We start from the raw sequence: 22,391 nt of genomic DNA, 5'->3' as shown, positions 1-22,391 counted from the left end.
TAGATCTGTTTGAATACAACTGGTTTTTCGAGTTGAGCATATGTAGTTTCATACTTTCTTTTGATCAGGAAAGGCACCATGAGAGGCAGAGCCATGAATGCTCATGTAGGATAGTTAGGGCAGTTTGCATTGCCAGCTGATTTCAGGAGCCAAAGGAAAACACTCCAACATAACAAAGCAAAAAATTATATGTAGCTACACACTAGGAATACAAAAATATTTCATTCCAACCTTGATTTGCACTTGTCTATTTAAGCTTGTTTAAATCATGAGATCTTTCCTGAGACCTTTTCAGAGAATTTATAATTTAAAGTATTTTAAATTCATTCTCTATCATCTATATAAAAAAATATATTCTAATTTATGTAAGTTTATAATACTGAAAAAATGTTATATGGGTTAACTTATGATCAGGAGTGGAATGTCTTTGGGTTTTGTGTCGTTTTATTCTTTTTTGGAGAAAAATGATCAAGCCTCATTATATTTCATAATTCAGTCTGTCTTCTTATAGCTGTTTATCCAGAAAGTTATTTCCAAGTGTTTTTACTACTAACTGTTAATTTTAACCCAGCAATTTTAATGATAGGCTTTTGCATTTAGCAAATGATGGAGCACAAAATACCCAAATTTGCTGTGCTAATCACTTCACAGTTCAAAGGTAAACCTTACACTTTTTACAACAGTATCAGCTGTTGTCAAGATGTAAAACATATGTGAAAGCAAACAACATAATGCAATTAGTTAATTTTGGTAGATTTGCACAAGTGTTACCAAAGCAGAGCTTGATCCAAATACAAAATTACAATGATTAAAAAAAAAAAAATCCGCAGATTCCTGAATGTGCAAATATATTGCATTTTATTTTTGATATCACTTATTTCCATCTCACTGAACAAAGGAAGAAGATAAATTGTTCAGTATTGGTTCTTGAAGTGTTGGACAGAATGACTCCCTATTGATTTTCCTGCTGCTGTTCTGTTCAGGGTACAATTGAAAGACATGCAAGTACTTTACAGTTTTCTAATGGAAATAAACATTTTTGACACCGAAACACAGAACGAGACCTTGGAGGTAAAGCAGCTGAAGAACACAGAACAACATAAATCAGTAGCCTTAACACTGTCTACCTGAGAAAGTATTTAATTGAAATTTGAACAGCCATGTGGGCCATAGTTACAGATGTGATCAAGTATCAGGTAGCATTAGGGATTTTGAACTGTTGAAGTGAATTTCATACAGTTTGAAAAATGACCAAATGCAATTTCTATCCACAGAGTCTCTCCTACCACTCCCAGTTCTACTATTAATTACAACTCATTGCAATAATTAGCAGAAATAGAAGTGAACTTAGAACTGACAATTTCCTGTGGTGTACCTTGATGCTTTCCAAAAGCACTTGTTTTCTCCAAAAGTGAGTTGTGAGCACTATTTCTTCTAATTTTCAATGCAACTGGTAAAACATATACAGAGCTGTTTAAATATCAAATGCATAAAAAACTACGTTGGTGACAATGTCTTTTTCCATGATCCTTATTGCATAAGCCTTTGAGCACAAAGCTACTTTGATTGAATTTCCAAGTGTGACTTCACAGCTGTTGCCCTTGGTAGCAGTCAATATTTGTATATTACTTTAATGAGTTGCTAGTAACCCAGACTCCTAAGGCACAGCTGTGTGCCTGGACTCAAACATGCAATTCCCATAGATTTCAATTACCAGAACTGCATTCCTGCTTCTTCCCCACCTCTTTTACTCTACTTTTCTGGCACGTCAGGTCAGGGGGTTTTCCCCCTTCCCTTTCCTCCATGCTTTTCAAAGGAGTCCAGTGAGAAGAGGTGGTGTTTGGTGGCTCTGTTGGGAGGCTGGGAGACCTTCTTATCTGCTGGAGTCCAGAGGTAAATCTGGATAGAATGGAAAAGTCAAAGCCCAACAGACTACAGTTTTTAACATGTACAGGGTTTTTTTTCAGGAAAACCTGAGCCAAGCTTGTTTATCAGAGCACAGCTCCAAAGAAACAAACCTTAGCAACACCTGTTAATGAGTCCTGACCACTACTCAATTTTTGTGAGTTTGGGGACCAGTTTACTCACTCTGCTTAACTTTCATTTGGCTGTGTGTGGAAAGGTCTTGAGCACTAAGAACTATAATACATAAAGATTTGCAAAAAAAATTTACATTTACAAGAAGTGCTGGTTTGTTTCACTGCTTAAGAAAATTATTTCCCCTTCCTTGTTATAGTGAGAGGTCAATCATGTACTCAATCATCAATGAAGCTCAGCAGTATCCAGCACAAAGCTCATGTGAGTATCACTGTCAGGCACCCACAGCATGAGCAAATAGCCAGTTCTGAAAGAGAAATCTGTTTAGAAAATGGGAAGAAGGAATTCTCTTGCAATCTTTCCTAAGCACACACATATTTACTTTTTGATAGGCAGAGTTCAAGCACTTCTCCTAAAGATTAAATCTCTTTTTTCACTACAATCAGTTTCAAATACCTCATGGCTCAGGGTGAAGGATACCGATGTTTCTCCCAGAATAGAGGATATAAATTCACATATATAATCCTCAGGTCTTTCCTTGCTATTCCCACCATCACAGAAAAACCACAAACCCACAGGGTGACACTTACGTTTGTCTGTCTCCAACCATAGTTGTGCTCAGCCAAATCCTTCAAAATTGTCAGAGCTATGTCAGAAGGAAGACAACACTGAGCACATTGAACAGAAGTGAGGGGGGAAATGCTTAAGTCTCAGAACTTAAAATGTAGTTGTACACCAAAATGAAAGATTTTTAGTGAAACTTCTCTTTCTTATCTACAGATTCACTTCAAGATTGTTTATATCTTCCTGCAGGCTTAAGAGGTAACATTTTTAGGCTTTAGGTTCAGACTTTTATAAAATTAAATTTTGTTTCATAATTCCCAGTAATGCTTCTGGTCAAATGAGGAGTTCAATGTCCTGTCTTTCACTAATACTGTTCCACCAAACATTAATGATATTTCAGTGGATGGATTCACAGATGCAATTGTAACAAGCAGTGACTGGTTAAACAAATACAAGATTATTCCAGGCACTTTGGATAGTTGAAAAAAATCCTCATGGATATTCAATAAAACTGTTTAGAAGGAATATTGCCTCTGCATCTACACTGGTTTTATTTCGGAAAAAACATGGTTTGAGAGAAGCAAACTCGTTCAATTAATTTTGGGAAATTAATTGGGAATTAATTTTGGGAAAAAAAAATATAAGAATATAATTAATTTTCTGAAAATTCATTGTAGGTTTTTTAATGCAACTGAAAAGAAAATGTTCTTTGGAATGGGTTCCTACATCTCTAAACACCATAAAGAAATATACATCAGGTTTCAGCATAATAAAAAAAAAAGATGTGGGGGAGGAGAGTGAAGGGATAAAATGATCTTTCAAAGGAATAAAGAAAATCCATCTAGAAAGTTGGCTGCTTCATTTAACATAAGCTGTTTGCCTGGCTGAGTCTGGGGGAAACTCATCAATGGGTGGCACTTTCTTGACTCTCCCCTGCTGATCAGATCTCCACCAAAAACCCTAGCCAAATGAACTCGAAATCATCCTGATTTCCTAAACCTGCTCATCTCATAACGTAGTTTCTATAAATACCAGGCAACCTATCATGGGTGTGACCTGTGCTCTTTAGTTGGATGGGACTAAGCTACTGCAATCAGCCGATCCCTACATAAGTACTTTTCCTATTTCAAAGCTAGGCATTTAAAATTCAAGCTTGAATGCGGCATCACAGCATCTTGGTGACTGTGGGAAGGGACAGGAAAGCAATTCTTTTTTTTTGTTTCAGTTTAATTCCCCTTGCCCATATGAGAGGTACTTATACCTACTTGTCTGGCACTGTTATTTTTCAAAAATAGCACAGTTTCTACCTCGATGCAGAAGCAGTGCTTCTGCTGTCTTATGGCTTGTTTAGTGATGAGAAAGGTGATGGGTAAAAACAAGAGCATGGCTTTTATGGAACACACATCATACAAAGGACTTTCAACACATGCCTGTTTTAGAGCAATGCATGGCTCGAAGGTCAAGTACTAGTTCCTATAACCAGAGAGTTAATTAATTAATTTTAATGTGCTACTTTTTTCTTATCACACTTTCCTATGTTTGTACTGGGTTCTCCCACTTAGTCCACAGAACCTACACCACTAGATGTCACTGCAAGCAGAACATTGGGAATAACACACTCAGATGGAATTTACTGCTTTATTGCTATATCTTTTTTAGAAAAAAAGTCAGAAATAAGTTATTTTCTAGTCATATTTACTTTCTCATTTACTTGAAGGTGAATAGCTGCCAGATTTCAAATATGTATTGAATCCCCAGTGTCTGAATCTAAAGGTATGATGAGTAAAAAACATTGACAATGTAAGAGTTGAAGGATGGGGACGACTACAAAAGCTACCAGAACTTTATTTACAAACTGATAATATCCTGCACAGTAGTCAGTATATTATTATTTCTTAAAAAACATTGTGAGCCTCTGTCTCATTAGAGAGCAGAAGTAGCACACCGATTAATGTGCATATGCTACAACATTAATTAGAGGATAGTATTTTGCAGAAGATTGATAATTTCATAGTGACAATTGTAGCTGCAATTAACTGAATCTTTTCTGGAAATCTTCTGATGAGACAAAGTGAAGAGAAAAGAAAACCAAAATCTCGTTTGAGGTAGAAAGAAGGCATGAATGATCTTCAACATAAGTCAAAAATGCCTCTCAACAAAGTGGAATTTGAACTCTAATTTTGCAATTATATTCCATTGTCTGCACTGGCTTCTAATGGAGAAAAAGAAAAATCAGGCCACATAAAAATAAAAAAAACCTTGTTTTTAACAACAAACAAAGGTTCCAATCAGTAATATAAGCAATCAGCAGTTAAAATATCCTTAATAATAGGATAGTGGCAACAGAATAATAGTAGGGAAAATAACTATTCAAATTACTCTGCTCAACTGACATTTAATAAATTCATATTTAAAAAATGACATTTAGAGAACTAGATGATAATGCAAATGAGGAATATATTTATGAAGGGGTGAAAAAACAGCTTCTAGTCTCAAGCATGAGAATATTCTAGGTTATGGTACCTGGCAAAAAATATCAAAATTCACTGATGGATAGTGATCTGGTGCAATTATATGCTATTCTCAGCTAAATGCCATGTATTCTCCATCTGCCCTTACTGTCATGGCAGAAATAACTTTCTAGCACTGGCTCATTCTTGTTTATCCATGTCACCCTCTTGACATGAGGTGTTGTTTTCTGAACACAAAATGGTCCAATAGGCCAAAAGGAGCTGCTGTAATTTACGTGCTTGGACACTGCACTGTGCCAAACAGGAGTTTAGCTACTCATTTTGCTGTCATAATTCAGAATGTGGACAGCTCAGTCCCTTTAGGAATATATATTTTACATTTCTATCCCGCCCCACAGTTTCTGCTATAACAAGGATATTGCATTTAGGAGCATCTTCATTGTCTGAAACAGTCCTCTCACATTTAGCAGGGGCTTTTTGCATTCCCTTTTGCTCAGCCACAAAAAGCCACAAGGAACATTTTCAGCAATACAGTAAAAGTGACATATTAGCATTCAAAATGCAGCACAGTGGTGGTACTGCTGACCCACTCACCTGTCTTGGAGTGAGGAATACAAAGAATTCCCTAGAGCCAGGTCATAGTTTTCTTTCCCATCACATTTTTCCAATGATTATTTTTAAAAAAACCAACTCAACCCAAAAGTTTGGGTTGTCACTCACTCACATTTCATTGTTACTGATGATGTTATACTCCCAGCACTTCATGGCTAAATGGGACTACACAGTTTTTAACCTGATCCAAAATTCCAGATGATGCCTGATAATGGATTACATTGGCTCAGATTATTATACAGATGCCATTTTCCTGCTCCCCCACTATCCCCAAAAAAGGATGGTATTGTTGGTCTTACAGGGATGTTTTTTAAAGAAAGGATGTCTTTTTCAGCACCAGTCAGTGCTGAGTATTAAGAGACAAAGACATCATCTAATGTTAGGTTAAAGGCATAGAGTTCATTTGATAACTGTATCAGTTATCATACAATTGGACAGTCTCTAATTTTATCTGTTTAAAAACAAAAGTGACTTATCTTTTATCTATACTCTTGAAGTATATTACAAAAACAGAGGTGTTATGTATCCAGTCAAACAACCTTAGGTTTTCCTCTAGGAACAATGTAATTAAATCTTAAACAAATTTTAAAAAGCCTAAATCTTGCATCATACTCAGCTTGCAAGTCTTCTCATTACACAGTTGAGATTATATCCCCTTAATATAAGAGCCACTTCCACTTTCTCAGAGCACAAATATTAATTAGAGCTTCAAAATGCATGTTTGAATCTCAGATAAAAAGATCACCAATGCATAAATCAAAACAAAGTGATCAATACAGCTGCTGTAATATTTGTGGCATCCATTCCAATATCTAGATAAAAATCCCAGATAAAAACATCTCAAAATAATCAACATCAATCTTTTCAATCAAATAGAAAAGCTTTCAGACTCTTTAAGACTCGTGACTACAACTGATTAAGTGGGAACTTCAGGCATACCATTTAATTACTGAAACAAACCCAAACCTCTTTGTTGGTGTTTAACTTAGTAACTTCTTATTTCAAAGTATTAATAACACAGTACTCAATGAATATAAAACTCTTGAAATTTATCTGGAAAAGTCTGGAAATCACCTTAGAAACCCGGCACTTGAGAAGAAAGGAAGAATTCAATCTCTCACAATTAACACTACAGCATATTTTCTAGCAATTCTGAGAAGTTCATCCTCAGGTGTGGCCTCTACCAGGGTGTGACTGTAATGGTTTTTTTATTTGGAGAAGTTGGAATTCTGGTTGTGTTTCACTGATGGATTTTAAGCCTTTCTCTCCCTCCACCCCATCCCGCTCCCCTCCCCACAGAGTCTTCCTCAGCTCAGATGAAAACATTACACATAACTGTTAAATCTTAGATTATAAAATACTGTAAAAGACTAATCATAGATAATTTTAGTCTGCACAAACTTTGTTTGCTCATCCATAGCAAGCATTTAATAAAGCCAGTTCATCTGGAAAGAAGTTAAATTAAATAATCCAAAATGAATGTGATGCATATTCAGAAAAATATGGTGTTCAGAACTTACAATAATGAAATTTAGACCTTAGGAAAAAAAACAACAAACACAACAAAGTCTGTAATTTGTTTCATTCTTTCCCCCACTTATTTGTTTCTACAACCAAGGGGGGAAAATTAAAGACTAATATTTTACCAGCTTGGTAATTTTTTATCTATTAAAAGTTTCAATAGTTGTTCCTTTGTCTTTAAGTGTCAGTTAAGATTAGAAGAAGGATATAAATTATAAATTGAGAAATTCAAAATTATAATTTTCCTCCCAATAAAAGACCCAAAATGCTGAAACTTGTAAACCCATTCCCTGCCACAAGCACTTCATACTGAAGCCAAGGACCCAGATGAGAAAGGAAAATGTGAGGACATCACCAGGAAAAGGAGACAAAATAGGTCATGTGTGGTACAGAACAATTGTAACTACATGGAGACTTCTTCTGTGAATTAGCATTCATCTTTTCTATTTTCTGTAACAATTAAATCCACATCAGTAATAATAATCCTGCAATTTGGCTTTTAAGCTTTGAATATAATAGCAATATTCTCATCTTTTCACATAAGGTGTGTTTCCTTTGTGAATGTAAAGAGATGAATGACATCATGCTGTGCTATCTGCTATCTCAGTCATGAAGCTGGCTGTATAAACTGAGCTGAGGTAGAAATTCCTTAAGGCCAAAGAAAGGCGAGGATTTAATTTCATAGACTGTGCTAACAGAAAAAAGGTCACAATTATCAAACTCATGATACTTTCAGGAGAGCACACAAGAGTGAAGACATTATATATATATATATTAGTATCACCCTACAACTTCAGAGACCTTAGAAGGCATAATGTGCCACAAACATTCCTACTGCTCTATGCTATTTATCATAGAACAGTTTCTAACTTATTGTATGGTACTCCCTGTATTTATAACTTTAAACCAAGGTTTATTTCTGCGGTCCTGTGTATCATATTATCATAATATAAAATAGATAAAGTTATATTTTATACTGTAAAATCTCATGCAACTGCATAAGACATATTTTTCACTTTAAGAGCCTGCTATTTTTTGATGTGATTCACGGTAACTTTAGAAGTAACATGAAAATCAACAGTTAGAAACTGGATATGGAAGTTCTGTCATTCAAAGATGCAGACATTTCATGCCAGCAATGGGGGCATCCTGAACTGAGAAAATGTCACTTTTCCTTTAAAGAAGTGGAAGAAAAGAAAGAATCACCATGACCCAAAAGATACCTCCACATTTTTGCAGCCAGGATTGGAGAGTTAAAATGACAGGAATTATTCCATTTCTGATGGGTGCTCATGAGACCTTCAGCATACTCACACTTCCCTCAAGATGCTGAGATAGTTAAATCAGCTATAGTTTGAAAAACAATGTCAAAGTTACTATGGATTTTCTTAATAATTTTTTCTCACTTTCTCTTAACAACATATACATTGAAACTTCTGTTTTTGCTTCTTGTAAGTGTCAGTTTATCAGGATAACAAATAACACTAGTATTTGTTTAATAGTGTTTGTGCTCATCTTCTATTCCAAGTTTAAATTAATATCATACCTATATATTTTATAGGTGGTGAATAAAAAATTGCCACCTTATACTTACTGACAGATCTGAATTTTAGATCAGCTTGTCTCATTACATTTGTGGTAGATCTGGGGCATTCTATCTACTCTGACAGGTTTAGCTTCTGCTGAGCAATATCCCTCTGAACCTGCCAGTGTTCAGATTCGGGGCACACACTCGCTGCAGGTGGTTGGAAAACTATACTGGGACTTATGGGATTTATTTCCCTTTAATGTAACACAGGGCCCTTTCTCTATAACCTTTGTGTTTTGATTGCATATGCATAATCAGATTCATTGTTAATGACAAAAGTGAGCCCTTCTCCACCCCAAACAAACCTGCTCACACTTTTTTGAGTGCAAATGTAATGAGGCCTGTCCCTCCTAACAAAAGCATTCCAAGTGGGCAACAGACACAGATTTTCCATACTGGTGTTGGATAATCACCTCTGGGTGTGTCTATGTTAGGACTCTGTTTTGGGTCAGAAGTGTTGTTTGGTTTGTTTTTAATGCTAATTTCACGATTAAATCTGGTGCATCATATGAACCAAAGTACAATCAGGAGACAGAGTGCACAAACAAGATTCCTTTCACCTGAAAGGAAGCTAGAAGGTGTGCCAGATTCCCATCCAGAAGGAGCATTTCATTTGGAAAACCAGTCTAGAAGCAGCACAGAATATAATCCCTGTAAAAAAAAATTGTTAGTGTAAATGCCATGCCCACCATCTCTTCCACTTTGCACATTTATTCTTTAGCCTGCACTGCCTCCTAATGTGAATGTTGACTTTGTCACTGAGTAGTGTCATGACCTTTAAAGACTGTTTTGGCTTTTTTTAAAGCACCAAAAAGAAAGGTTTAATGTTAGTTTACAGATAAGCATTATTTTTTATATCCTGGCAGAGTTCCAGTTGCAGAAGCACCGTCTGGTCTTGAAACATGACTTGAGCTCCCAGCAGTCCCTCTGTTAGGAAAGCAGTTCCTGGGATAGGCTTAGCACTACTGCTCAAAACCCAAAAGATTTGGTTTGCTTCCTTACATTCACTTCAGTCACATTACTTGTAAAAAAAAAACAGAAACAACAAACCCAAAACACAAAAAAAAAACCTAAATACAAGTTACTTACTGTTGTGCATAAATTATTACTTGAAACTGGAAAAAATGTGCTTTCATCTAGGATGTTGGAGCAAAGCTTAGTATTTTTATGAAGCAATCCTTGTATCACTGACTTCAAATTGGCCATGAAATATCATAATTCTAGGGATCTGGATACTGTCAGAGCATATTTTCTAATTTAACTTCAATATCCAGCTCACGTAATCTACAATTTAATGATAGTGGAGAAGATAATCTTGAACTGTTCTTCAGGAAGATTGAGAGCACTTTTAAAGCTATTAATATCATTAGTATTTGCTGTGCATGCTAACACATCAGCTCCTTTATTTTATAAAGGAGTTACACTGCTACAGCGTAACACTCCAGAAGGGGAATAAGTCAACTACATCCAAAACTTCTAATATGCCAAAACATGAGGCAGATTAGCTGCCAACTGCCCTTCAGATTCAGAGGTATCCTAAATCAGATCCAATACCACACAAGTGCAGTACAATTCAATTTCCATCTTTTGCCCTGGAACGCGGCATGACTAAAAGTATGTAAAGGCCCTGAAGTTGTGGATAACTGAGGACCATTAGGTATGTTCAGTTGACAAGCTCAAAAATTCTTTTTAGCATTTTGCTTGGCATCTCTACTCTTTTTGGTGTTTTGGGTAATCTTCAAATGCAAGCTATGGAAACCTTGTCTTTCTTTTCCAGGCTATTACCATACAGACTTTCTCCTTAGAACCTTTTATTTTACTTTTTCTCCTCCTCCATTCCCAATTCTTAGGGAAACACCAGTATGAAACAAGAGAGGAGATTACAGGCAGCCGAGTATAAAAGACATAAAGGATGGAAGAACATAATGGGTGTAAGGATACAAAGAAACTATTCAGGTTTTTTTCAGCTAATGTCAAATCCAGCATCTAGTGAGCTATTTATTTGGTTTTATATAGAAGGAATATGATCCTTCTGAATTGTCTAATAGGCTTCATATTCTGAGTAAAGGAAAATAGAATGTGTATGCCTTGGTATACACACCCAGAAATTAAAATGCATCTACATGGAAACATGCAAATAGATATAATTGCAATCGGTTAACATGCGGAGCAGGTTCCTACAATGATTTTCTAGCATGTTACTAAGATTAAAATTAAAACCAGCCATATATCTCTCTATCCTGGCATCTAGAGGCAAAAACTTCAATGTTATTAACCTCTTACAGTTACACACTATATGGATACCTGCATATATTTTCAGCCTGTTGTCAAATTTGAAGCTCTGTATCACTGTTCCTAGCCTTAATTTAAACACAAAGGAGTCACATGTATGTTTTTCTGGGTATTAGTGTTCCCTGTCAAGCTCACAATCCTGGAAACATTACTTTATGGACATCAAGACTGAGGTGGATAAGCTGTTGTTACATTGTTAGAAAACTAATACAAATAAGCAAAATTACACATTTCATTCTTTCTTCATTCAGTAATTGTTCTATAAGAAGGTAGAAGTCCATACATGAAAGACTTGGAAATAAAAGAGAAACAAACAAACAAAGTTTTGTAAATTGTACTATAAACAGAATAAAAGTTTGAAACTTTTTAGCTCTAAAAAATCAGGACAGGATAGGACTCCCTTTGAATGTACTATTTATGAATAGGGCAAACAGTACTTATGACAAATTAAATGCTCGGTTTTCAAGATGAGTTTTGGTGGAATATTTTTTATTCCTTTTTAAACATACCTGTGATTTGTTTCATAAATATAAAAATGCAAGGAAAAATGTTAGGTTTTTTTTTTTTTTTTTTTAATAATACAAGTGTTGATAATACTGCCAAAACTTACAACATGAGATCATGAAACAACCCCACAGACACGAGTGTCTCCAGAGGCATTAGTCTATATATGGGTCATATCCCAAAGCGTTTCTGCATGGCTAACTTCAAAGGAGAAGTGATATTCCTGCTATTGCCAGCACTGGGGGCTACTCAGAGAAATAAAACACGAATATAAAAGATACACACAGAGCGAGACAACTCCCTGAACTCCCTTCTAACACAGAAATAGCAGCAGGCAGCCTCCTCCACCGGTATTGCTTCACATGACGATCGGCTGGAACAGGCAGAATTGTCCAGCTGCACCCCCAGAGCACAAAAAGCATGCAGGCAAGGAGCACAGCCTGACCACAGCACTGTGCAAAACCCCCTCTGTATTTACTAGCAGTGCTGTTCAGCTTTTCCAGCTCTGTACCTGCAGTCCCTCAGCAGGGTCACTGAGCACATCACTGCAAACAGCTTTTTAAAGCGCTCGTTTTCACCAAATCTTTCCAGAAGCTCTGCCCACACGGTGCTCCCAGCGGCCGCTCCTTTGGCACCAGGGCTCCCGGTGAGGGCCAGCACCGAGCTGAGCCCCGGCCCCGGCCCGGCACAGCCCACCATGGCCACCCCTCCTCATGGACGGCCACTCTGCCCCCTCTCTTCAGTCTCTGTCACCGTGGTGTCCCCAGCAGCTCTCCCGCAATGGCAGCCACCCCTCAGCCGTGCCCTGGTGTCCCCAGCAGCTCTCCCGCAATGGCAGCCACCCCTCAGCCGTGCTCTGGTGTCCCCAGCAGCCCTCATGCAATGGCAGCCACCCCTCAGCCGTGCCCTGGTGTCCCCAGCAGCCCTCATGCAATGGCAGCCACCCCTCAGCTGTGCCCTGGTGTCCCCAGCAGCCCTCCCGCAATGGCAGCCACCCCTCAGCCGTGCCCTGGTGTCCCCAGCAGCCCTCATGCAATGGCAGCCACCCCTCAGCTGTGCTCCCCCATCCCACACTCGCCTCTGCCACACACATTTCCCAGGCCCGCAGCAGCATTCCGTGGCATTACTGTTATATTAGTGATTACGGTTTGATACTGATTAATGTTAAATGGGACATTAAATGCTAGCAATGTAAACGTTTCATGGGAAACAATGATCCCAAAGGTCGTTTCTGAGCTGGATGACTGCAGTTCTGTGAGCTCCCGTAGGCAGCAGGTGCCATCCAAGCTGCCACGGTTCCAGGAGGAACCTTCTAGAAGGAGACGTCCAACAGCTGCTGTTGAACGTGTTAAACTCTGAAATGTTCCATAAATGCCAACTTAGTGCCAGGCATAACATTTGCAAAAATTTCAATATAAATGCTTTTTTTTCTGCCTCTCGCCCAGCTCACACATCGCTCCGGAGCCGTGTGCTGCCTCAAGCAGGGCCGCGTGTTGGGCCTCACTGCAGGCACTCACTGACCTGAATCACGGCCATACCAGACCTTTTCTAAATTACACTGCGGTAAAAAAAATGCTAAATTTTAGCATGTAGACAGCCAATTCCTGCTTTGCTGAGTACAAAATGGAAGAACAGATAAAAGAAGACTATTTTCTGAATAGCCCTCATTAAAGCAGAGGCTCCTGGAATAAATACGGTGCAACACTGTGCTAGAAATGCTGAGGTTTATGCTTCTCTAGACCCAGCCCAAGACTCCAGGGATCTAAAACCAACATAATTTCTAAAAAATAACACAATCCACCAGCTTCTGAAGTTTGGTAACTCTTTTGCTGTATATCTAAACATTAAAGCCTCTGAGAAAAGCTGCAGCTTATTTTAAAAGATGCTGTGAAGATATGAAAAGAATAAAAGGTCGTGGTAACCAATGATTTAACAGATTGTAGGTGGAGAGGTTTTTGTGCTTCTGATAATTAATTGGCAGGTTTAGAGAGCACAGTTCTTAATTAAACTGTAAATATGTGTTGATGAGCATCGTGATTTAATAATGATTAATGGCTTTATCCTGTTACCATAAGAACATACAAAATGGATTTAGTTCTTCCATAATTTAGCAGACACATTCATAATTTTTCTCACTAATTTCATAGAAATAGAGAGCTTCTTTCTGCAAACATAAATGCCGTGAACCTCAACATGAAGGTTTGCCATGAATCATATACAATTTGGATGGCTAAAAATAGTGAGCAAGATGCAGAGGGGGAAAACTAAGTATTTCTGGGGACTGCAGTGTCCATGAAGTTGCATGAGATGACATGTTTATTATTTTCCTTTCATTTCCTTCAGAAATTTATTGTTGGCGCTGAAAGAAACCAGCCTTCTGCAGCAACAGAAGCTTTGCTTTGGTGGAGATGTTGTTAGAAAGAACTAGCATACCTAAGCCTTGTGTCTGTTTTCACATGCATAGAAAAACAGATCATGCACCACAGGAGACAGTATGTGGGGGATATTCTCAAGTCTCAAGAAGCAGGGGAAACTTCTGCTTTTACAGAGATAAGTCAATAAAAGCAAAGGTTCCGCAGTTCCAACAAATCTTTTATTCAGCCTGCACAAAATTACTGATTGCAAGCTTGTTGGGGAGAGAATTGGAAACACAACTAAGTTTTGCAAGAAAAAATGCCTGATACAACATAATTATTCTAACTCAAAGGACTGCTTTTTACACAAGAAACAATAGAATAGTCAGTGAGAAGGAAAAGGAATGTTTCTATCCTTCCCAACTGTTAGTAGGCAATTGATGTGATGCTTAGAATTGTCTCCCGTGATGCAGCATCTTCCTTTTTCCCTGGCAAATTTGAAGAGAATGAGCTTTTTTTTTTTTCTTTTTTGGCGAAAGATGCTACTGCTAAAGCAGAAAAGGAGTATTCATTTGGATTACTCGAGGATTATGCTCTAAAATAAACTGGGATCCTGCAAGTTTTTCAATTACAAAGGGTATGGACCTGGAAAAAAAACCCAAACAAAGAGAAAAAATTTATAGAGGCTTGCAAATTATTTAAAATTCTAAACTATAGCCAGAAGACATGATTTTTTTTTTAGCTAGAAACTTCCACACATATTCTTCCTACTGAAATGGTACACGTTTTCTGGTAGGGGATTTTTGAAAAAGTTTGTGTCAATCTCAAGGATTTAAAACCTGCTTGAAGAGTATAACTTGAGCTTAACTATGGAGCTGCTAAGGTCTCTCTCTATAAATTTTACATAAGTTTACAATGCCACAGTGTTGCCTGGTGGTTCACACAGCAAGTTAAAAGCAGTCTCTATCCACACCTTGCAACCACAGTTGCCTATGACAAGACAACTTGGAGAGGGCAGGAGGGGAAGACAAGACTATTAAAGGCTCTCTGTGGTATCTCATGGTAATTTACCCTGAGAAACACTGAGTTTTTTCCTTAGGAAAGCAGTATTTTAAACAACACTACCTTGCAGTGCATGAGACGGTGAATAGAAAGCAGCAAAACATCTCAGAAACCTGCAGTAAACAATTCTTGTTTGGAAGTACTTGTGGAAGAATATATGAAAAGAGTAACCGAACAAATCTTTGACTTTGACTGCAATAAAAAGCTTGCTTTACTCTTGGACCATTTGCAAAAGCTGTAGTGAAGATGATTAAAAAGGAGCAAAAAGGAAACAGTATTTGCATTCATTCTGATAATAGAATATGAAATTAAAGCATGAAGGGATTAATGTTTTAAAGCTTGACTTGCAGTGATAAAGCTAAGGTATTAGAAGAGACAACATAACCGTTACAGGATAGACAAGCAAAGAAAAAGCAGCACATGCCTTAAAGATGAGCAAGGCAACCTAGAATGGAATTACAAAATGATTAATCAATAGAAATGAGAAAGTGTACAAGGAAAGAGAGCTTGGTGAGGCTTCTTACGGGACTCAACACTGCAGCCGCTTAAAGATAATGAAAGGAGCATAGCAAAGCCAAAGAAATGCTTTCATTCAGTAGCAAAGTCATTTGTGAACAGTTTAAATTACCCTAATCACCTCCCCTCCAGCCGTCAGTATGCTCTGTCTCTTTAGTTATTTAAAAAAAAAAGAGTTTGGGGAAATGAGTTCTGCAAATCTAAGCTGCAAAATAATTATACACACACCGTTTTAGCATTTTAACAATGCATTCCCAAACATTTGTTCTCATTAGAATGCAAATCGACTCATTTAATAATCCCACATGAGAATTCCACCACACTCAGCTTAAAAAGCGCAGTGGTATTCAAAATATTATTAATAAATGCCAAATATGGAGCAGCCAGTTTGTTTTGCCAGCAGCTCAGGGTAGATAAAAGACATATAGAACATTTTTTCCAACCAAATTTGTTTAATTGAAATTTAACAGTGGGAATGGTCTGGGCTGGTCTTTAAAAATATGGAGGTGACAGTACCCTCTTAACACAGAGACATTCACATTCACTAAAGACTGAGCACTACAGCCTGTCCTACAAATCAATGACATCAATTTGCTTCAAGTAGAGTCCAATTTCAGTAAGGTACTTCACTATTAATAGTTTTAACCTCTGGTACCAGTTCAAAGCACTGGCCTGAAGTGTGTCATTTCCGATTTATCAATCCAAGTGGTGGTGTCATATTTTCAATACTACTGCAGAATTTTGATAAATAGAGGACTGGAAAAAAACCCTTTGCAGGGGAAATAAACAAAAAGGCTTAGCAGTAGCATAATAATCAGAATTTTTCTATGGTATTTACCATCCTATTCTTATCCTGGAAAGTTATACATTTCTATTGCTCAGTGAAGTATAATATTTTATAGCTATCACAAGGAGATCTAGTTTAGAACAGAAATCAGATCTATATAAATAGCACTCTCTAAATAATTAAGAAACCTGTAATGACCAGAACTAATATAATTAAATAAAATCTGACCCTGAGGCATCTGTATTAATGAGTAACTCTCATGTCAATATATAGGAGAAGCAAGGTAGATAGCAATAATGCTTTCTCCAAATTCCCAGTTTCAGTAAGAATTTCAAATTAAATATGCCCTGTGTGATTCTTGTAGTGAGCATACAGAATTTTAGTAGATAAAAATCAAAATGATTGCTGTGATTTGCTTGCAAGCCCATGATTCAGGCCTGATTCATGGTGATTTAGGGAACAATTTGCTTTTTTCTAAGAGGGACAAGTGGTGCCCCTTTACTCATTCAGAGCAGCATGTTCTGAACACATCGAAGTCCACATCCCACAGAGCAGGTCAGTAGGGCCATTGGCATAAATGACTGGATATGGTTGAAACACCAACCAAAGCTGCTGTTTCCTGCTCTGTTCCTCCAGGTTTCATTCATGGGGATTCTGCTGCTTCCAGGAACACATGGTGCAGTGGACACTCATGCAGGGGTGAGCAGGGAGTGACCCAAAGGACGTGTTTGGGCTATAGTGTATACTCACTACTGAATGTTTTCTCAGTGCTGATTAGGGCAATGCAGCAGCTGCTGAAATATGAGAAGTCTTTTAGAGTTAATACAGTATGACAACAAAAACAAATTAAATATTGTAATATGACATGGAGTATAAATTGTCCTTGACACAAAGTTATAAATATCTGGAGAATCTTTATTTGTTTTGAAAATGTCAGCTTGTCAGAAATTTTCCTCTGACTGTTTTAATTACCTCTACACTGATGCACATTTAAGCCACAATAAACATTTTTAGAAATCTCAGCTTTGGGTTACACAACTATGTTGCTAAGTACCCACTTCTGAACATTTTAAGACAAATTAAAAGGATTTCAGGTTTTCTGCCTCAGAATGCTGATATAGAACCCACTTCTTCCTGCTACATAAAGCACTCTATCACATGCTGATCACTCAACTAGGCTGCAGACACGTATAAAATAATTCGAAGCATTCATCTACAGGGAGGCAATGCCAACTCTCTTTCTGTTAATCACAAAGTGTGTAATGAAGTTCCCAGAATGGTGTTTAACTCCTTCTGAGCCTCAGCTGAGGGAGACAAGACAATGTGATGGATGAGGATGTTGTGCCGTGAGCTGCACCTATGCCAAACTTTCAAATTCATTATTCAGTCTTTTAACCAGTAGGTATTTCTGCTTCACATGAGTAAAAACATACCATAATGTAATTAACTGGATATTCTAGAGACACATAACCCACAGATGGACTAATTTAGTTTACTGCCAATGTAATTGCCCAGTAGCAGTGAAGCAATGGATATTTATCCATTGTAAGCTACTGTTAAGTATGCCCTAATAGATTGGTTTCACTGATTTTTTTTTTCCCCCCTGGGTATTCATACAACCTCCTCCATTACATTTTCTGAGCACCTAAAACCTTCAGTGAATTTGTCTTCACAATTCTCTTAGAAGGCAAATAACAGAATTCTCATTTTACTGAGGAAGAAATAAAGAAATGAATTTATTCCAAAGCATTCATGGGCCAGCTGGGAACTGAAACTTTGCACACCCCCATGTAAGTCAGTAGAGTGTTCTAGAAGATGAGCTGTGGCACTTGGATGCACAGGACACCACTACAGGATGAAGTGGCTCTGGTCAAGGAACAGCACATTTAGAGTCACATAAAGCACAGGCACAGCAGGTTTGAAAGGACTTTGTACTTCTGGAGCTGCGCACAGCCCAACAGCTGCAACTTCAACTTCTAAGGCTGTCCTTGAGAGGAAAAAAACATTCACAAAGGACCTAACTCCTGAGGTTCATGGAAAAAGGGGAACACCAGCACAGCAGTGTTTTTATTTAATTAAAGATGCCTACTTGCTTATATTTTGTATACTTTGTGTAACACTAAGCCAATCACACGTGACAGTATACAATTATTGTAGGAAAACTTGCTCAGACTATATTTGCCTCATGCTTTCAACCATTCCAGACATGCAATTATTACACAGTTGTGTCTGGGAAATTATCAAAACAGTATGGTATTTATAAAAGTGAGAGCAAGCCCACATGCACATTATCAAATTAAACTGTGGTAATGTGCTTTTTCACTTGACTAAAATTTTTACAACATAATTCTGCAATATCTTTTTTCTTCACAGAGTTCTTGCACTTAGTTGGTAAAAATCTCTCATTCACATTTTTATGCCCAAAACAATGCAGGTTTAAAAAAAGAAGCTTTTATAACATCAATTACTTAATCAATATACAATGAAATTATGAAAATCATGATCTTGGTAGCCTCAAAGCTTTGTCCATCCCAGATTTCTGGCTGCATTACATGCCTCATGACTTAACACATAATTTCATAAGGAATTACAGTATTTAAAAAGTGAATCATAGCTTTCCCACAAATCACCTACAAGAAGCTTTACAAAAGGAGACAGATTTAAGTCATCTAAAATTATAATAGTCCTTTGTTGCTGTATCCACATTTTTTGCTTTACTCTGGCTATATATTGGTGTGTGGCTGGATGCAGCAGGTATCCAGTGCCTTAACACTGTTAATATTAAAATCTGTGATGCTGGAACTACTTCTCATGCTATGCAGTCAAGACAATTACCTCTACTTGAGACTTGAACACATTGATCTCTATCACACAGCATTCACTTGGTGGAGAGGAGCAGGAGAATCAGAGCAAAATGAATTCTGTCCTTTCACATCCTCTCTCCTCTGTCCCAAGTTAAGTAACACAAACTCCACACTGGTTGAGTGAAGCTGCTGTGCACTGCAAGGTTCCAAGCACAGTTCAGCATTGCACTGAACTGAAGGAGCAAGGGTTTCTTGAGACTTGTCATCTAAACCTCATTAAATGGAAGGAAGCCCAACTGTTCTTTGGCCCTGAGCAAATAATGTAGAGGTTTTTTTTAATTTTTGTTTGGGTTTTCTTTTGGACAAGGGGTTCTTTGGGGTTGTTTTTTGGTCAAGCAAAAATCATTCCAAAGGGACATATCAGATAAAAATATAAAGTACCATTTGTAACATTTTTTATTAATTTCCTAATATTCCACATTGAATGGTATTTTTAAATTGAAAGAAAGGTGCTAAGGCAGCTTACTGTTCGCTTTTTCTAGCTTTGCATTAATGTAAATTAACTTAATATAAGTTTTACTAGCATACTTTTGCTTATGTATCACTCTAAAAAGAAAAAAAAATACAAGAGAAAAAAGATTTCTTCTTGGAAATAATTACATGTTAACATTTACTAGAGTTGCTCCCTATTGACCTCTTCTTCTGGAATATGTTTTGCTGTGGAGAGCCTTTGGCAGGCTTTGACTGTGGCAGTCCTTTACTCCCATACAAAGAAGTTGCTAAATGCTTTGTTAGTTGCTAAAATATTCATTATTTACAGTCACAGATTGTCTAATACGCTGATTTTCACCAGTATTCCCAATATGAATGATACCATCAGATTTTCTCATGAGAACCTTCCAGAGTTATTGTGGTAGAAACAGAAACAAACTGTGATTAAGTTTTCTCATTCTGTTTCCTAAAGTGGACATCCCATTACATCCCACCTGGGCTTTTTTCTAACATTTTTACTTCTGCAAAATATTTATCAACAAAATAACAATCTGCTGTAGTCATGAAGCTTCTTAATGCTAATTGTAAAGATCAAGGTTGTTCAAAGGTGGCAGGACAGGTGCTAATTGCCAATTTTAAAAATTAATATGTCAAAAGTTGTTCAGGTAAGTGAACACATAGATGGGCAAAGGGGTTGGTTCTGCCATCTCTGAATCCTCAAAAGACAATTCAAAAAGGGTTTTACACATCCTTTTCTTTGAGAAACAAGATACAGACCTCAGAAGCTCAGACAATGCACCAGAATATTAGATGGTATTATATTTTTTTGCCAATTGTCGCCTTTCAAAAGAAAATGTGATATTTAAAGATCATCTTTGCTCACTATTTGAAATATATTATTATACATGTACTTTTATAGGGTTGGGGTTTTTTTGGGATTCTCTGAATTTCGTTTCTTATGATCATGTGGCAGAAATGCACTGGATGTGCTTGAGTTGCTGCATAACTATTGATTTGGAATGCGTAGGAAGGCATCATTGATAAAGCAAATATAAAAGCCCATATGCCTCTTTCCGTGAATGTATTTGTAATTTGTTTTAAAATGCCATTAATACCCCTCAGCTGCGTGCATGCTCTCCATGATAAATATCTGAACACTGAAGGTCTTTACCAAAAGATCTACACAGACCACATTTCAGTAACCTCAACCAATAAACAAGTGAAAAAACCCCTAGTCATTTAAGAAAGAAATTATGACAGGTTCAATATGCCTCTATCATCCTTTATTCCATTAGTCCATTATTATCATCTTTATTCCATTAGTTATTCCTGTTATAGTTTGCTTAAATGTGTAGTTGCTGGTGGGTTTGGGTTTTTAAAAAACATACATATTACAAATCAGGAGGCTCATAGGGATCTTTAGGTAAAGCTAACATTTACAAATCCCACATTTCCAACAGCATTAAAATTCTGAAGGCTTCTGCTTCTTAATTGTACATAGGCAGGACAATTTGCTCCAAGGTTTTATTACATTAATTTTGTATAACATTGTTATGCATTATTAGATTCTTGCTAAACTACACACTGCTGAAGCATGAAGTAGAGAGCTCGGACTAAAACCCATCCTGGAGTTTACAGTCCTGACTGGTGTAAAAAGTTTAATGTATTGCACTTGTATTTCAAATATTTGTAACCACGTAACTCGGGGAAAAGAGAGTGCATGGTTGAAGGAACATCAGTGCAGTAGCAGACCTTGTAAAAAGAACAGAAAAACTATTCTAACTTTGGAAATGCATGCATATTCTTCTGTAACTAGTTTGAATAGGAACAGTGGTAATATATGCTGGTATAATTGAAGATACCCTTGTAGTCTCTTTGGAAAAGATAACAGTTCTAAGGAAATTTGATATTTCCGAATAAAATAGGAGATTACTTAGGAAAATGAAAAATGTAGGGGGAAAATCCCTGTTCTGTTAATTGCAGCATATCTGTTTGAACAGTCTTATTAAATACTTCATGTTTATTATTAGGGTTTCTTATGCCTATGCCACACCGTGGCCTAAGGGGATGGTATTCAGTCTTCACCCAGAGATCTGAATCTTCACTCAGAATGATCTTGTCTGATCCTTTTGCCTCTGCAGAAGCACAGTTCCTTGAGGAAGCCTCAAAACATCCCAAACCTCCCTAGTGCTCACTGTTTAGACAGGCAATTAGAACAAGCTGCCACCAAAATATCGCTGGAGGAAGCAGGGATAGGACTGAAGGTGACAGGGAACAGAGAGGGGACAGGAACCCCCGACAGATGCTGTGGTCCAGTGGCTGCTGTGAAGTTCAAACAGCCCTGCTGAAATCAAAGTGCCCCAGAGACTCCCTGCAGCCACGCTGGTGAGGCACAGACAGGATAAATGGAGAGCTGGAAGGGCTCTCAGGCTGCAAGGGTCATCTTTTGCCAGTGGTAGAAAAGGCAATTGGTGGCTGGTGTCACTTAGACACTCGTGCCAACACCGTTTATTGTCATTACTTGCAACCTGGACAATGGGATGAAGTATATTACACTTTCCAGCTTGCTGAGGAGCATTTTCTAGAATTGATTGAGAAAGTCTTATTATTAAAAATACATAAAAGAAGAAATGAGATGGTTGGCCTACCTCTCTCTATATACATTTTGTAGAATTACTAACTAATTATACTGTCTGTATTAAATATGACCACTTATATATTTCACTGTCAAATAATAAATTATTATGTTTATTTAAAATGTTTATAATGAGCATCTTGTACTTGGAA

At 37.3% G+C, this 22,391-nt stretch overlaps 1 long non-coding RNA gene across 1 annotated transcript; it reads left to right on the top strand.

The window, feature by feature from the left end:
* The first annotated feature begins 8,611 nt into the window (after positions 1-8,611).
* Positions 8,612-18,402, top strand: LOC147650389 (uncharacterized). Its single transcript, XR_015276698.1, has 2 exons — positions 8,612-12,440; positions 12,643-18,402. It is a non-coding gene; the product is annotated as an uncharacterized LOC147650389 (long non-coding RNA).
* The last annotated feature ends 3,989 nt before the right edge of the window (positions 18,403-22,391 follow it).

Source organism: Cyanistes caeruleus, chromosome 15 (assembly GCF_971803275.1).
Source record: "Cyanistes caeruleus chromosome 15, bCyaCae1.hap1.1, whole genome shotgun sequence".
Lineage (NCBI taxonomy): Eukaryota > Metazoa > Chordata > Aves > Passeriformes > Paridae > Cyanistes > Cyanistes caeruleus.
Note: the sequence above shows the minus strand (reverse complement) of the source record. Positions and strands in the feature narration are given on the sequence as shown.